Consider the following 18,029-nt stretch of genomic DNA (forward strand, 5'->3'; position numbering starts at 1 on the left):
AAATGAACTTTTTTCGAATTTACTAAATGGCTGCAATGAAACAAAGAGTGAAAAATGTAAAGGAGTCTGAATAATTTCCGTACCCACTGTACATGTTAGGTATCTGTGAACTCGTAATGACCTGGAGAATTATATTATCATATTATTACCATAATATTTTAGCATTTATTGAACATGGTAAATTAAAAAAAAACAATTGTGGAATTGCACTTTTTTTTTTGCAATTTCACCGCACTTGGAATTTTTTTCCCGTTTTTCAGTACACTATATGGTAAAATCAATGGAGTCGTTCAAAAGTACAACTTGTCCCGCAATAAAACAAGCCATCATACGACCATATTGACGGAAAAATAAAAAAGTTATGGCTCTGGGAAGAAGGCGAGGAAAAAAACGAAAGCGCAAAAACGGAAAATTACAAGGTGATGAAGGGGTTAAATAAAAAATTAACTAATAATGTTTGCTATCTGCATACTCATAATGACCAGGAGTATCATACTGCCAGGTCAGTTTTATGGTATAGTAAACATGGTAAATAAAAAAAAACAATTCTGGAATTACACTTTTTTTTGCAATTTCAATGCACTTTGAGTTTTTTCCCGCTGGCCCCCAACATGACTGTAGGCTGAAACTCTGAACTAGAACTACAACCTGCTGATTTTAAACATTACAATTGGATATTAGGAGTCATTGCAGCAAGAGGTGTTTGCAAAAGTGGAACTAAAAGTCTCAGCACGATCAGGCAGCAGAATTAAAAATACTACTTCCATCCACTATTTTATGAACAGCCTTTCAGATGGACTACTCCCCCTCACGTGACCGTCACATGATCCTGACATCAGCAAAGGTCCTTTAACTCATGAAAGCCTGGCATCTGCTGTGACGTGACTATTACTACAACTCCCAGCAGCCCCTAGGAGCTGGCAATGATGGGTGGGGTGGCGTGACAAAAGGACGTGGAGGAGGAGGGAGGTCAGTGCTGTCAATGGAGCATAGAAGACTGTGTGTGACTTGTGGCTTTGTATATATGTATTCGCCTATGTTATCTTGTGTTTGTCCGTCATCAGGGAAAACGGGCGCCAAATATAATGCCCCGACATATGGAGAAAAGCATTGTATGCAGGTCAGGACTAGGTATTTTGGTGCCCAAGGCAGATGAAGCCGATGGTGACGCTCCCCCTCCCGCCCCTCATCCCCCAAGCAAAGGAGTCAGAGACTAAGGTAACAGGACCCCTAATGCTCCCCCCTTCACCAGTGGGTCAGGTAACAAGCTGTGACAATGACTTCCAATAAAATTGTTACCTTTTGCACCAAAAAATACCAGCAAAAGTAAAAAAAAGTGGTGGACATTAGGGGGTGAGGCTCAAAAGGGAGCGTAATTTCACAGTTAGATATAGAATCATTCATTGTTTGCCGACTGTTTGCACAATACAAGAGACAAATGGCAATATTCATCCCTAACATCCTATATTATAAATGTCAGACCCAAGGACAGTCATGGAAACTAATATAACTTAGCTATAAGGCGTGCTGTTTGGTTTCAATTAAGGTGTCCAGCATTTGACGGATACCCTAATGTAAACTAAACAGACCTCACTATAGATGATGGTTTTTGCATCCATCATGCGACACATACAGTTTGTAACAAAACTGATGGTGGCTTTGGTGCTGTATTCTGTTTGGATAGTGGCTCTTGTGATGTAATCTTGTACTGTTGGTGGTTCTGATGGCATATTCCTTTTTGGATAGTGATTCTTGTGACATATTCATTGTCCTGGTGCTGTATTCATGTACTACTGATTAGAGATGAGCGTTGTTCTACTCGAACTGTTCGCCAATCTCAAATTCGAGCTGTTTTGGGCGGTGTTCGAGCCGGTCGGCGAACACGAACAATTTGAGAAAAATTCGGCTGTTCGAGGTTATGTTCGATAACTGTTCGTGCACCAAAATCATAACTGGATTTTTTCTCAGTAATGATGAAAATTAATGTTAATACGCAGTTTGAGTGTACAGCGGGGCGGGGGGAGGGGCAGGGGATGGATCTCTGCAGGAACAATGAAGATCTCCATTTTTTTTTCTCTTTCCCGCATTTGCAGTGGGGAGGTGCAATCTGTCAGCCTATCAGCAGCGCACACACGGAGCGAAGTGCTTTTTTTCACACAAGCAAGGGCATGTGTGATTGGCAGTGTATGTCACATGTCCTTGCCCTATAAGACCCAGCCATTTTCCCCGTCGCCACCATTTTCTCACTGCTGCAGCTGCGTGTTAGACGGCACCGCTGTTGCTGTGTGCGCTATACCTTGTTAATTTCAAGCCAATTTTCGCACAAATATACAGATAGCTTGGGAGTAGGGAGTAGTTGTGATTGCAGTCCTTTTAAGGACTAGGTTACAGCATTTCCTACGACTTTTATCAGGCAGGTCTGTGCTCTTAAATAGATAGATTGTGGGAGTAAAGACTAATTGTAATTGCAGTCCTTTTCAGGACTAGGTTACATCAGTTCCTATCAGTTTTTGCCAGGCAGGTCTGTGCCAGTGCTGTGCAAGTTTTTTTCACAGCATTTGGCTGAATCTAGCAAAGCTAATCCTTTTTGGCCTATTGCAGAGTGTGTTAGTCAGTGGAGTAGCCTATCTGTGTTGCAAGATATACCACCTGTGTATAGAATACCAATTTTTTTACTGCACCTAGTGAAGTAAAATCTTTTGGGCATAGCATCATTCTATTAGTCCATCTATACTGACCTCCATCAGGTTGCAAACTGAATATAATTTTTTTCTGCATCTAGCTCTGAAAAAATATTTGGGCTTCTAGCAGTGTGTGGGACTTGGTCTATTAGTCCATCTATACTGACCTCCATCAGGTTGCAAATTGAATATAATTTTTTTCTGCATCTAGCTCTGAAAAAATATTTGGGCTTCTAGCAGTGTGTGGGACTTGTTCTATTAGTCCTTCTATACTGACCTCCAGCAGGTTGCAAATTGAATATAATTTTTTTCTGCATCTAGCTCTGAAAAAATATTTGGGCTTCTAGCGGTGTGTGGGACTTGGTCTATTAGTCCATCTATACTGACCTCCATCAGGTTGCAAATTAAAAATAATTTTTTTCTGCATCTAGCTCTGAAAAAATATTTGGGCTTCTAGCAGTGTGTGGGACTTGGTCTATTAGTCCATCTATACTGACCTCCATCAGGTTGCAAATTAAAAATAATTTTTTTCTGCATCTAGCTCTGAAAAAATATTTGGGCTTCTAGCAGTGTGTGGGACTTGGTCTATTAGTCTATCTATACTGACCTCCATCAGGTTGCAAATTAAAAATAATTTTTTTCTTCATTTAGCTCTGAAAAAATATTTGGGCTTCTAGCAGTGTGTGGGACTTGTTCTATTAGTCCTTCTATACTGACCTCCAGCAGGTTGCAAATTGAATATAATTTTTTTCTGCATCTAGCTCTGAAAAAATATTTGGGCTTCTAGCGGTGTGTGGGACTTGGTCTATTAGTCCATCTATACTGACCTCCATCAGGTTGCAAATTAAAAATAATTTTTTTCTGCATCTAGCTCTGAAAAAATATTTGGGCTTCTAGCGGTGTGTGGGACTTGGTCTATTAGTCCATCTATACTGACCTCCATCAGGTTGCAAATTAAAAATAATTTTTTTCTGCATCTAGCTCTGAAAAAATATTTGGGCTTCTAGCAGTGTGTGGGACTTGGTCTATTAGTCCATCTATACTGACCTCCATCAGGTTGCAAATTGAATAAAAAAAATTTCTGCATCTAACCCAGCCAATAGTTTTGGCCTAATACCACAGTTTGGCCACTCAGCTCTGCTCGGTTACCATCCATTGTTTTTTTGTGCAAACAACTCCAGAGTTGTGAATTAGTTAACCACCAAAATGAGTGGAAAAAGGCCTGCTGCTGGTGGAAAGGGGAATAGGCGTGTTGGGAAGGGGAAAAAAGGTTGTGTCCGTGGGGTAGGTGCAGAAGAAAGACCATCTTCCAGCCAAACTAAAATGTCTACTTCTTTTAGCGGACAATGTGATAAGATCCCTTTCTTACGGCCACGCCAATCGCTACAAATTCCAGATGAGGCACAAAAACAGCAGGTGCTTCAACGGATATCAAGTGCTCCTTTAAGTGGGCTCTCCTCCACATCAACTTCAACATCACAAATACTCCTGTCCTCAAAGGTGTCACCCAAATCGCACTTGCTTCCTCACAGCTCCCAAATCTCCAGCTGCCCGTCTGAGTATGAGGTAGAACAGATGGTTGAGTCTGCAGAGCTGTTTACTCATACTATAGCCTGGGAATCAGAGGTCGACTCCAGCGCTTCTGTGAATCCAGACGAGGAAATGATCTGCACTGATGCCCAGAATCTTTATGAGTCGGATCCAGGACCAGACGCAGAAGGTTCTGACCATAATGTAGACCCTCATTCCCAAACTGTAACTCCTGTTGGTGGAGACAATGAGGAAGACGATGATAAGACTCAAATACCTGATTGGAGCGACAACTTTAGTTTTTTGTCAGGGCAGGAACAGGTTGGCTCTGAGGACGACGGGTGTGATAACGCACAGGGTGATGATGATGAGGTCGGAGATCCCACTTACTGTCAACCCACAGTCAGCCAAGAGATGAGGTCAGCAGAGGAGGTGGAGGAAGATGCTAGTGACGACGAGGTCAGGTTGCGCCTTCCTGGACAGAGACGTAGTACTGGAAGCACGTCAACAACTGCATCCTCAAACACAACTCTGCCTCTCACCACAAGTCGTGGTGGCTCTTCAGGTCGCATGGGTGCTAAGCCTTGCATAGCCTGGGCATTTTTTCAGATCGATAAAGATGACCCAACTCGTGTTATCTGTAACATTTGTCAGCAAAAGCTAAGTAGAGGCCAAAAAATACATAGTTTGAGTACTTCATGCATGAACCGGCACATGGACATGAAGCATAAGTTGCAGTGGGAAGCTCAGTGTGCTACAATGCGGTCTAGCCGGCCGGGCCAACCACCGTCTGCCATATCTTGTGCATCCGCAGCCTCTTCATCCTCTGTGACTGGGGGGACAGCAGTCACACCTGTTTTGGGGCGCAGACCTGCCACCTCTTTACCCGCAACAGCCAGCGTGATTGGCAGGTCATCATTTTCTTTGGAGGTGGTAACACCAGCTGGTCTTGAGCGCTGTCCGACATCGATAGCACCACCTTTGGATCAAGGCAACCTAACATGTCCGCCTGCATCTTCCTCACAGACCGGCAGTTTGCCGGGGACACCCTTATCAACCCCGTCTAAGCACAATAGCCAGCCCTCGGTCCCTCAGATGTGGACAAGTAAAAGACCATTTCCTCCTAGCCATGAGAAAGCTAAGAGGTTGAATTTCACCATCTGCAAGCTCTTGGCTACAGAAATGCTGCCTTTCCGCCTGGTGGACACAGAGGATTTTCGAGACCTTATGTCCGTCGCAGTGCCCCAGTACCAGATGCCCAGTCGGCACTACTTCTCAAAGAAAGGTGTGCCTGCGCTCCACCAGCATGTCGCACACAACATCACCGCTTCTTTGAGAAACTCTGTGTGTGACAGGGTGCATTTCACCACAGACACTTGGACGAGTAGGCATGGACAGGGGCGTTACATGTCGCTGACTGGGCACTGGGTAACTATGGTGACAGCAGGACAAGGGGCTGCTGTCCAAGTCTTGCCGTCCCCACGAGTTGTGCGTCAATCCTCTTTATGTCATTTTTCCTCCACTGCTTCTGCCTCCTCAACCTCCTCTCGGTCTTCCACCTGCACCCAAAGCCTGTCTGGTCATGCCACAAGCTTTCTAACTGCGCAGAAGGGATCCTGCACACCTCCATACTATGCTGGCAGTAGGGCTCAACGTCATCAGGCGGTTTTTACATTGAAATGTCTGGGAAATGTGAGTCACACAGCTGAGGAGTTGTGGTCAGCTCTGGAGAACCAATTTCATGAATGGTTGTCTCCACTGGACCTGAAACCAGGGAAGGCCGTGTGCGACAATGCTGCAAACCTGGGTGCGGCCCTTCGCCGGGGCAATGTCACACACGTGCCTTGTATGGCTCACGTGTTGAACCTGGTTGTCCAGCAATTTTTAGCCCACTATCCCAGACTAGATGGCCTTCTGCAGAGGGCACGGTCGCTGTGTGCTCACTTCCGCCGTTCGCATCCCGCAGCTCAGCGACTTACATCTCTACAGAAGTCGTTGGGCCTGCCACTTCACCGGCTAAAATGCGATGTGCCTACCCGGTGGAATTCAACTCTGCACATGTTGCAGCGACTGTGGCAGCACCGACAAGCCCTGGTGCACTACGTTCTGACGTATAGCCTGGGCCAACGAGATTCAGAGGTGGGGCAAATCACGCTGGAGGAGTGGTCTCAGATCAGGGACCTATGCACCCTTCTGCACAGTTTTGAAATGGCGACGAAGATGTTTAGTGCTGACGATGCCATTATCAGCATGACTATTCCGGTGATTTACATGCTGGAGCACATGTTAAACAGAATTCGGAGTCAGGTGGTGGCACAAGAGGAGGTGGAGGAAGTAGAGGAGGAGGAGTTGTATGCGGAAGGGCTAACATCTGCAAGGTCCAGACGGTCGGCAGCACCAGGGCGGCAGGCATGTGAGGGTGGGGGAGATGATTTTACCAGGGCGCATGGTAGCAGCCAAACTAGTGAGGAAGGTGCAGGAGCCCAGGAAGAAGTGGAGGACGAACTGATGGAAGACTCATCAGATGAGGGAGACCTTGATCACATTTCTGTTGTGCGAGGTTGGGGGGAGAGGACAGAGGAAGGAAGCATGATTGTTACCTCGCCACCAACACAACAGGGACTTGGTGCTCCTGGATGCGCAACACACATGAGTGCCTTCTTGCTGCACTACCTGCAACATGACCCTCGAATTGTGAGAATTAGAAATAATCCTGACTACTGGGTTGCCACACTGTTAGATCCCCGGTACAAAATTAAATTTGCAGAAATTATTCCTGCCATAGAAAGGGATGCACGCATGCAGGAGTATCAGCAGAGACTGTTGCAGAATCTTACATGTGCTTTTCCACAAAATACCAGTGGTGCATGTAGTGAATCTCACAGTTCCAACTTGCCAACCGTGGGACCGTCAAGTGTTCAGCACTCAAACCGTAACAGAACCACAGTATCTGCTGGTAACATCAATTTTGCGGAATCATTTCACCACTTTTTTAGCCCATCCTTTGCAAGGCCACAGGAGACAAGAAGTCTGACACATAGTCAACGCCTAGAGACGATGGTACAGGAGTATCTCCAAGTAAACATTGAAGCCACGACTGTGTCACTGGACCCTTGCTCTTTTTGGGCTTCCAATCTGGATAAATGGCCGGAGCTAGCCACTTACGCCTTGGAGATCTTGTCATGCCCCGCAGCCAGCGTTCTGTCTGAACGTGTGTTCAGCGCTGCTGGTGGTGTGCTGACAGATAAGCGCACGCGGCTCTCCACTGATAATGTAGACAGACTCACGTTCATAAAGATGAACAAATCATGGATCCGAAACGACTTTTCTACCCCTGTGTCATCCTGGGGAGAGTAAAAGCTTGATGATTGGTTAAAATCACCCTACCAACCGTTTTAAGCTTTCAAATTACTAATCATGTTTATCTGTATCTTGACTGGAAAATAATTTGGGCTTTGTAGCAGTGTGCAGCACTGATCCTATTAGGCCATCTATAATAAGCTTCACCAGATTTAAAATTAAAAATAATTTTTAGCTGCATCTAGCCCGGAAAATAATTTTGGGGCTCCGAGATGCGCAAGACACAGAAGTGCCTTCTTGCTGCACTACCTGCAGCATGACCCTCATATTGTCAGAATTCGAAGTAATCATGACTACTGGGTTGCCACACTCTTAGATCCCCCAAACTTTTCGATCAACCTTTTCATTTTAATAAAGACCAAAAAAATGGTCATTTTTGAAATTATAAGCATTAGCAGGTTGTTAGAAACTGAAATCAAACAGTTTTCAACTCAAAACTTTATTGTAGGTGATGTTACATTTTCACATAGGACCCCTTGTTCGAAAGGAGCTTCTGAACTCTCTCGTCCATTGAATTTGTCAGGTTTTGGATGGTTTCTGCTTCAATTGTTTTGCATGAGGACAGAATACCCTCCCAGAGCTGTTGCTTAGATGTGAACTGCCTCCCGCCATCATAGACACTCCTTTTAATGATGCTCCAAAGGTTCTGAATGGGGTAGAGGTCAGGGGAGCATGGGGGTCACACCATAAGTTTGTCCCCTTTTATGCCCATATCAGCCAGAGATGCAGATGTTTTATGTGCAGCATGAGATGGTGCATTATCATGCAGAAAAATGATCTTGCTGTGAAATACACGGTTCTTCTTCTTGAACCATGGCAGGAAGTGCTGTTTGAGAAAATCCACATACATTATGGAGTTCATCTTTAGCGCCTTCAGGGATCCTAAAGGGGCCGACAATCTCTCTCCCCATGATTCCAGCCCAAAACATTACTCCACCTCCTCCTTGTTGGCGCTGTAGCCGTGTTTGCGTGGGGTGTCCATCAACCAGCCATCCTCCACTCCATTCATCTGGACCATCGAGCGCTGCACGGCACTCATCCGTGAACAAAACAGTTTTGAAATCAGTCTTCATGTAATGTTTGGCCCACTGGAGCCGTTTCTGCTTGTGTGAAGTGGATAGAGGAGGTCGACAGGATGGCGTATGCACAGCTGCAAACCTCTGAAGGACCCTGCATCTTGTTGTTCGGGGGACGTTGGAGGCACAAGCAGCTTCAAAAACTTGTCTGCTGCTATGACAAGGCTTTTTTGCCGCTGCTCTTTCAACCTGACGTAATTGCCTGTAGGAAAGAGTCCTCAATTTGCCCTTATCAGCACGCACACGTGTGTACTGTGAATCAGCTACATACTTCTTGATTGCCAAGACACTTCATCCTGATCATCGCACAATGTTGATTGTAGTCATGCCTTGACCTAAACACTCCACAATTTGTTGCTTCTCAGCAGCCGACACATCCTTTTTCTTTCCCATTTTGGCAGAAAATGTAGGCTGCTTAATAATGTGAGAGAGCCTTCTTAAGTAGTCTTGCCTTTCATTGGACACACCTGCCAAACTAATTAGCACAGGTGTCTGCAATTGCTTACAGTGATATAAAGAGCCCTGACACACATCACCATCAATGAGTTTAACTGACAAACAAACAAATTCTTCCCTTATCACTCCTAAACACTTTTTGCATAATAATTTGGAACGCGGTGTACATGTGCTTTTCCACAAAACACCAGTGGTTCACGTAGTGAATCTTACAGTTCTAACTTGCCAACCGTGGTCTGTATGGAATTGTTCAATAAAGGGCCCAAAATTAAGATAACATAGATGGGAGAGGTCTCTATGAATAGGAATTCCTAAGTATTTGATACCCTGTGAGGGCCAGGCAAAGGGAAAGTTGGACTGGATGGAATCCTATATGGATTTAGGGAGGGAGACATCGAGGGCCTCAGACTTCGCTGCATTGATTTTAAAATTTTACCATGTAACAAAGTGATCTATTTCAGCCATAACAGCAGGGATGGATATATGTGATTGAGTGATATATACTAGGACATCATCAGCAAATAGAGAGCACTTGTACTCGGTGCCTCCCACCTCAATCCACCTAATATTGGGGTTATGGCGAATTGATGAGAGCAGGTGCTCCGTCACTAGGATGTATAAGAGAGGGGACAGAGGACATCACTGCCTTGTCCCATTGGTGATTGTGAAAGGTGATGAAAATGTTCTGACGCACCCCCTGGGCCTTGGGACACCCGGAGCCGGACCCTTTTTGGTGGATGCTGGTGGTTGTAGTCTTCGTGGCGGCGATCCGGTTCCGTGGTTCAGGGCGGTCAAACCAGTGGCGGAACTATTTATGTGGTTTTGATGTTTAAATGTCCAACGACGCCACCCGTGGATTGCGGTCAGAGTGAACCGCCGCTACAGGGCAGACCGCTAAGGCTGGTGTTGTGGGTGCAGCAGAGCGTAGCATAACTCCCCACGGGAGGAGTATAGCCTCAGGGCAGTGTATGCGGAGGATGGGGGTGATGGTGCAGGGCAGCAGCAGTAACGACATGGAGTCAGTGATGCAGTTCAGGGCCTTTACTCACAGTTCTTATTATCCAGACCACGTCTGCAGGTAACGGCTGCCCACGTCGTACTGTGCTCACCAGGTGAGGGGCTCAGACAACTCCCAGATAACTTTGGAGCGCTTCACAGGACCCCCTTTGTGTGTCCTTTGTCTGGCCTTTCTTACCAACACTTCTGTCCGGCTGCCTCGGGCCTCCTCTTGGTAAACTTGGCGCCAGTTTCCCTGACCCTATGTGGTGCCTTCCTAGCGGGTGGAGCAAGGGGCTGCGCCACATAAAATGTCAGAGCCTCCGGTTTCTAGCTGAGGGTCGTTTCCTGCCTCCACTAGTTCGGGGACCGGTCTCCCCCTTTGGCCTGACCCCTCCACGCAGGTGGATTCGGGCGTGCGGTGGAGACTCGCCCGTCCGCACCCCTGGGATCCCTTCATTCCTCGTTCCTGGAGCCTTCTCCGCTCCTCTTCCTTCCTTCTCCCTCTTGCAGGCCTGGGCCTCTGTTACTAGGCCCGCCTCCGGAGCAGAGCTCATGCAGAGCCCCTGCTCCCTGCCACTTCTGCTCAGACTTCTCTGCACTGAACTAAGATGGTGCCCACCTTTTATACTCCCTTCTCAATGCACCCAGGAACTGCTTCCTCCCTGCTCCTGCACTGCAGGGTTCCCCTTCCTCAGTGTTCCCTCCCCCCACTCCAGCCAGGGACAGGGACTGTCGTGCCCATCTCAGGGGCATATTGGTCGCCCTGCCCCACGGCAATGTGGTGTAATGCATGCAGGTGTCGGGTCCTGATCCACACTCCATCCTTATCTGAGAGTGAGATATCACACCTCTGGGTGAGGTGCAATACGTCTGTAGCAACCGAGCCCTCGGTGCTACAGTTCCATTTATCTTCAGCCTAGGTGACGTATTGTGATACAGGGCCGTGATTTTGGCTATAAAAGGGTCCCCTAGACCCCTACCCCAAGCTTTTTAAGAGAATCATATATGGCGTGCCAGGAGACTCTATGGAATGCTTTCTCAGCATCCAACGAGAGTATCTACTTACAAATTTTTAACTGCATCTAGCCCAGGAAATACTTTGTGCCTAGTAGCAGTGTCTGTGTCACGCTGTCTCTGTATACTGGAGGTAGGGGGCCTAAGCTGACCCTAAGCTGGGGCCCTGACTAATCCCTCAACCTGGAGGTACTGTTAAAGGTACAGAGGTCCAGGCCGCCAGCGTAACCCCTACCTCCTGAAGATCCCTGCACCTCAGTAATCTAGTCCTGAGAAGGACCCCGATCACAACCAAAGGGAACAAGAAATAATATGCCCAAACACAGTATTTAGACGAACGAGACAGTACAAGGGAAAAACCAAAACCACCTTGCATACAAACAACTACTCAACTACAACAGAGGGAAAACCAACGGGAAAGGAGATAAATGATAAAGCGAGGAAAGGGAAAAAACACTTCCAAATACACTTATCTCAGCAACTCCAAATACCACGATCCGCTCTGTCAGTCTGAATGAAATGCTTTCACCGACACCTCCCAAACAGACCAGCAGGTATATGAAGGAGTCTCACTACAGAAGTATTGATTGCAGCTGGGCGAGGCTGGACCTCATCTAGCCCAGAGAGAGAGAGAGAATTAACTCCCTCACTGCCGAGAAACACAAAGCACCAACAAGTCAGCTGCGAGAAGTCAGGCTGTGTACTCGTGACGATCTTCGTGGCAACACACCCGTGACAGTACCCCCCCTTCTACGAGGGGCCTCCGGACCCTCAGGGCCAGGTTTATCCGGGTGAGTCGTGTGGAAGGCCCGAACTAATCGGTCTGCGTTGATATCCGACGCAGGAACCCACATCCTCTCCTCAGGACCATACCCCTTCCAATGAACCAGGTACTGAAGGGACCGGCGATTAAAGCGTGAATCAATGACCCTCGATACCTGGAACTCCAAGTTACCATTGACAACCACTGGAGGGGGAGGTAAAAGTGACGGTACCACCGGCGCCACATACCTCTTAAGCAATGATCTGTGAAACACGTTGTGAATTTTAAACGTATGGGGGAGGTCAAGACGGAATGCCACCGGATTAATAATAGAACTGATTCTGTACGGCCCGATGAACCTGGGACCCAGTTTCCAGGAGGGAACCTTAAGTTTTATATTCCTGGTAGACAACCATACCCGATCGTTCACACTTAGGTCCGGACCAGACACTCTCCTCCTATCAGCCATACGTTTGTATCGGTTCCCCATAGTATTCAGATTCTTCAGCACCCCTCTCCATACTGAAGCGAGTGATGAGGAAAATCGTTCCTCCTCAGGAACCCCCGAAGAGCCCCCCCCACTGAAAGTACAAAACTGGGGGTGAAAACCATATGCCCCAAAAAACGGGGACTTACCAGTGGACTCGCTCCGCCTATTATTAAGAGCAAACTCTGCCAGAGGTAAGAAAGAAGCCCAGTCCTCCTGGTTCTCTGACACAAAACACCGGAGATATGTCTCCAAGCTCTGGTTCATACGTTCCGTCTGACCATTGGTCTGAGGATGAAAAGCCGATGAGAATGACAACTGCATCCCCCGCCGTGCACAAAACGCCTTCCAGAACTTAGACACAAACTGAGACCCCCGATCAGACACCACCTCGGAGGGTACCCCGTGAAGCCTCACAATCTCCCCAATGAACACCTGCGCAAGAGTTTTAGCATTAGGGAGAGCCGGAAGAGCGATAAAATGTGCCATCTTGCTGAACCTGTCCACTACAACGAGTATGACCGTTTTACCCGAAGACGGAGGGAGGTCCGTAATAAAGTCCATAGACAGATGAGTCCAAGGACGCTCCGGGATCTTCAAAGGTAAGAGGGCCCCAGACGGACGGGTATGTGAGGTCTTAGAGCGCGCACAAACCCCACAGGACGCGACAAAAGTTACCACCTCCTTATGTAAATTAGGCCACCAAAACCGACGCGAGAGGAGATCCACAGTAGCTTTACTCCCCGGGTGTCCTGCAAAAACTGAGTTATGGTGTGCCTCGATCACTTTTTGTCGCAACTGATCTGGAACAAACAATCTCCCTGGAGGTCCAACAGGGGCGTCCCCCTGAGCCTCCAATACCTCCTCCTCCAGCTCAGAGCATACTGCCGAAACCACCACCCCCTCCTGAAGGATAGGAATCGGGTCGTCCGTATTCCCGGCCCCCGGGAAACTACGAGATAAGGCATCCGCCTTTACATTTTTTGACCCAGGACGATATGTAACGACAAAATTAAACCTGGTAAAAAACAATGACCACCTAGCTTGTCTGGGATTCAGACGTTTCGCGGACTCCAGATATAGCAGGTTCTTGTGATCGGTGATGACGGTGACCGGATGAACAGCCCCCTCCAGAAAATGGCGCCACTCCTCAAAAGCTAACTTAATGGCCAAGAGTTCCCTATTGCCGACATCGTAATTCCTCTCAGCGGACGACAATTTTTTAGAGAAAAAGGCGCACGGATGCCACTTACCAGGGGACGAACCCTGTGACAATACTGCTCCCACCCCTACCTCGGAAGCGTCTACCTCTACAATGAATGGCTGAGACGCATCAGGTTGAATGAGTATGGGCGCCGAGGCAAAACATTTTTTCAAAGAGGAGAATGCTTGACAAGCCTTGTCAGACCACCTAGAAAAATCCGTCCCCTTTTTAGTCATGTCAGTGAGAGGCTTAACCATGGACGAGAAATTACGAATGAACTTCCGGTAATAATTAGCAAACCCCAGGAAACGTTGTAGTGCCTTAAGATTCTCTGGCCGATCCCACTCAAGAACTGCCCGCACTTTCCCAGGGTCCATACGAAAACCGGACGCTGAAACCAGGAAGCCTAAAAACTGGAGTTCCTGTACGGCGAACACACACTTTTCCCACTTGGCATACAGTTTATTATCCCGCAAGATCTGTAACACCTGCCTAACGTGCTCCTGATGAGACACCAGATCCGGCGAGTAAATTAGGATATCATCCAGATATATGACAACAAACTGTCCCACCAAGCGGCGAAAAATGTCATTAACAAAGTGTTGAAACACCGCCGGGGCATTAGTCAGACCGAATGGCATGACAAGGTTCTCATAATGCCCCTCCGGAGTGTTAAACGCCGTCTTCCACTCATCCCCCTCCTTCATCCTAATCAGATTGTACGCCCCCCTGAGATCCAACTTAGAAAACCATTTGGCGCCCACGATCTGATTAAAGAGATCGGGAATAAGTGGGAGCGGATACGGATCTCGGACCGTAATCCGATTAAGTTCACGGAAATCCAGGCAAGGGCGTAGGCCTCCATCTTTCTTCTTAACAAAGAAGAACCCCGCAGCCACCGGTGAAGATGAAGGTCTAATATGCCCCTTAGCCAGACTTTCTGAGATATAATCCTTCATGGCCTGCCTCTCAGGACCAGAAAGGTTATACAACCTAGCTTTAGGTAACTTGGCCTCAGGGAGCAGTTTTACAGAACAGTCATACACGCGATGAGGAGGTAGTTCCTGACACCCTTTCTCCGAGAATACATCCTCAAAGTCCGCCAGAAATGGAGGTAAGACCCAAGGAGTAACCGCACCGATGACCGTGTTCATGCAGTTTTTATTACAGAATTTACTCCATTGGCTTATCTCCCTGGTTTGCCAATTAATAACCGGGTTATGCTTAGCTAACCAAGGAAGGCCCAACACAATAGGAGTGGGAAGACCCTCCAACACGTAGCAAGACAACAGTTCTTTATGTATTGCCCCCACTTGAAGTTTTACGTCATGCACAACTTGCAAAAAACTTCCCTGCCCGAGAGGCCTGGCATCGATCGAGAATATGGGGATGGGTTTAGCCAACTCACTCAACCGCATACCTTGAACCCGGGCAAACCGAGCATCAACCAGATTAGCCCCGGCCCCACTATCCAGAAGAACAGATATCCTCTCAGTTCTCGTACCCACCACCACCTCCGCCGGTACGAGAAACTGAGACGAACCTAGGGACGAAATACCTACTCCCAGATTGCCGTCCACCACACAACCTGGGATCAACAGTTTTCCGACGACTCTTCACTCTGCAAGGGACGGGATGGACACCCCCCAATAAAATGTCCCTTTCTCCCGCAGAAGAAACACCTTCCTGCCTTATGGCGCACCACCGGTCCCCTCCCCCGAAATGATGTCCCTCCTAATTGCATAGGCTCCTCTGGACTGACCAGGGGAACCACCATATGAGGGGACCTTGTAGGAGGTGGAGTCATCACAGGGGGTAGAGTTATCCCGCACCTCTCCCGAAGCCGTCTGTCCACGCGAATAGCGAGGGCCATAGCGGCTTCCAGAGACACGGGAGAGTCATACTGTGCCAACACATCCTGTAATTTGTCGGATAAACCATGACAAAACTGGCTCCTAAGAGCCGGGTCATTCCACTGGGTGTCCGTGGCCCACCTACGGAACTCCGAACAGAATTCCTCTGCCGGACGATCTCCCTGCTGGATCCTACGTAACTTAGACTCAGCAAGGGAGATCCGATCTGGGTCATCATATACGAGTCCCAGGGCAGCGAAAAACCTATCCACTGACTGGAGAGCCGGGGAACCCGGGGGAAGAGAGAACGCCCAAGATTGTGGGTCCCCTTGTAGGAGCGAGATGACAATTCCCACCCTTTGTTCTTCACTCCCCGATGACCGAGGCCGCAGCCGAAAGTACAATTTACATGCCTCCCGGAAAACAAAAAACTTGTCCCGCCCCCCAGTGAACCTATCAGGGAGAGCTACTTTAGGTTCTGGTCCGGCTTGCTCCTGAGGATGCCAAACCTTGGACCTAACGTCCGCCAGCTCCATGGACAAACTCTGCAATTGCCGAGCTAGACCGGCTACTGGATCCATAGAAGCTGGAGAAAAACTAAGTGGGTCGGTGAAAATGTCACGCTGTCTCTGTATACTGGAGGTACGGGGCCTAAGCTGACCCTAAGCTGGGGCCCTGACTAATCCCTCAACCTGGAGGTACTGTTAAAGGTACAGAGGTCCAGGCCGCCAGCGTAACCCCTACCTCCTGAAGATCCCTGCACCTCAGTAATCTAGTCCTGAGAAGGACCCCGATCACAACCAAAGGGAACAAGAAATAATATGCCCAAACACAGTATTTAGACGAACGAGACAGTACAAGGGAAAAACCAAAACCACCTTGCATACAAACAACTACTCAACTACAACAGAGGGAAAACCAACGGGAAAGGAGATAAATGATAAAGCGAGGAAAGGGAAAAAACACTTCCAAATACACTTATCTCAGCAACTCCAAATACCACGATCCGCTCTGTCAGTCTGAATGAAATGCTTTCACCGACACCTCCCAAACAGACCAGCAGGTATATGAAGGAGTCTCACTACAGAAGTATTGATTGCAGCTGGGCGAGGCTGGACCTCATCTAGCCCAGAGAGAGAGAGAGAATTAACTCCCTCACTGCCGAGAAACACAAAGCACCAACAAGTCAGCTGCGAGAAGCCAGGCTGTGTACTCGTGACGATCTTCGTGGCAACACACCCGTGACAGTCTGCTAGTCAGCGGATTATCCCGGCTGTTAAGCAAGCTACACCACCTGTAGTTTGGACACTTAATTTTTTCAAAGGAAATGCTTCGGGACCACGGGATACTTAGTGAAGAGCATCAGGAGGCACCCCAAGGCATAGGGGCTGGGACTGGCACTAGGATGCCTTGCGGTGGACAGCCGAGCTCGATCCTTATAAAAGCTTTTTAACTGCAGCAGCTTTAGTGGACGCTACTGGAGCTGGAATTACGCGGCTGCTGGCATGAGACTTGCCCTCCAATAGATCCTTGTAAATGGATTTAAAGTGTATTCATTCAAATTAGAGGGACAATTTAAATTAAAAAGCTTAGAGCTGCCTCCACCACAGGGGGGCTCTCTCGACCCACCAGCGGACAGGCACCAGTATTGGGAGAGGGGGGCTGGCCGTCAGGGTTCACCGCGGCTCTGGCACAAACCCGGTGACACGGAGGTGGCACGGGCAGGAGCGGACTGGCCGTCTCGGCTTCTCACTTTTTGGATTTTAGAAGGGCATGACATGCCTATATCTGTGTCTCCCCCTCCTTTTACTCCTCCACCTCTTTTCTTTTCGCATGACTATATGTACTTGTCACTTTTCCATGTGTTAGTTGTGTCTTCTGAGCAGTTTGTCAGCTTTTGGACACCTTTGAAGGCGTTTTCTATGTGTTTCTATGTGTTTTTGTTTGCCTGCCATTGGTTTTAACGGTGTTCGAAGGTGTTCGACGAACAGTTCGACGAACAGTTCGGCGAACACACGGGTGTTCGACGAACCGAACCGAACTCGAACACTACGGGGGTGGCTCAACACTACTACTGATATCTCTGATGATGTATACATGTGTGATGATGTTTCTGGTTCTGTATTCATCACCAGAACCATCATCAGTACATGAATGAAAAACCAAAATCATTATCAGTACATAAATAGAACACCAGAGCCATCAATAGTACATAAATACAGCACCAAAGCCATCATCAGTCAATAAATAAGTCATTAGAATCACTATCAGTATGTTAATACGTCACCAGAACCACCATCAGTACATGAGTATGGCACCAGAACCACCTTCAGTACATGAATTCATAACCAGAACCTCCATTAGTACATGAATACATCACAAGACCACTGTCAGTAAATAAATACGACACCGGTACCATCATCAGTACATGTATACATCACCAGAAATACCATTACTACATGAATGCATGACCAGAACCACCATCAGTATATGAATTCATCACAGAACCACCAGCAGTACATGACTACATCACCAAGCTTAGTACAGCAATCAATTGCAATGTCAAGTCAGCCTCATATACATTTGTATCACATGAACCTACAACT

At 47.7% G+C, this 18,029-nt stretch overlaps 1 protein-coding gene across 2 annotated transcripts in view; it reads left to right on the plus strand.

Moving 5' to 3' along the window:
- The first annotated feature begins 824 nt into the window (after positions 1-824).
- The window catches only part of MTERF2 (mitochondrial transcription termination factor 2), a 38,009-nt gene continuing 20,804 nt past the window's right edge, over positions 825-18,029 (plus strand). The window contains exons 1-2 of one of the 2 annotated variants that reach the window (XM_073649927.1): positions 825-969; positions 1,065-1,218. The gene's annotated coding sequence lies outside the window, so the exon portion shown is untranslated. The remainder of the gene's footprint in view (positions 970-1,064; positions 1,219-18,029) is intronic. The other variant, XM_073649926.1, reaches the window with a different exon arrangement.

The sequence above is a fragment of the Phyllobates terribilis genome, unplaced genomic scaffold (genome assembly GCF_046119375.1).
Source record: "Phyllobates terribilis strain yellow unplaced genomic scaffold, ASM4611937v1 Scaffold_10__3_contigs__length_209671492, whole genome shotgun sequence".
Classification (NCBI taxonomy): domain Eukaryota; kingdom Metazoa; phylum Chordata; class Amphibia; order Anura; family Dendrobatidae; genus Phyllobates; species Phyllobates terribilis.